We start from the raw sequence: 444 nt of genomic DNA, 5'->3' as shown, positions 1-444 counted from the left end.
AAAGAACAAACCCCACGTGGAAGTACGGCTGAGGCTGCGCTGGCGTGTGGGCCGCAGATAAACAGCTTTAAAGTTAACTCAGTAGGTGGGGGGGGAAAAAAATAAAAAGACACTTCCAAGGGAAAACCACCATCTAACCTGCCTTTGCCCGATAAGTGTGTGTCAGCGACCTCTTCATCAACGGCAGGAACGGTTCGTCCCTTTAGGTAGCAGTGTGACCAAGCCTCTTGCCATCGGTGGGTGCAGTTAATTTCCTAACCCACCCTTTCCCAAAGAACCAAACCTCCTTGAGGGTGCGCCGTGGTTTAACCCGGCTGGCAACTCAGCACCCCCCAGCCGCTCGCTCGCTGCCCCCCTCCCTCAGTGGGATGGGGGAGAGAATCGGGGGGGAAAAAAGAAAGGTTAGAGCCGTGGGCTGAGATAGAGACAGTTTAATAAGAGAAA

Source organism: Egretta garzetta, unplaced genomic scaffold, assembly GCF_000687185.1.
Source record: "Egretta garzetta isolate BGI_Z169 unplaced genomic scaffold, ASM68718v1 scaffold152, whole genome shotgun sequence".
In the NCBI taxonomy this organism is placed as follows: Eukaryota; Metazoa; Chordata; class Aves; order Pelecaniformes; family Ardeidae; genus Egretta; species Egretta garzetta.
Note: the sequence above shows the minus strand (reverse complement) of the source record.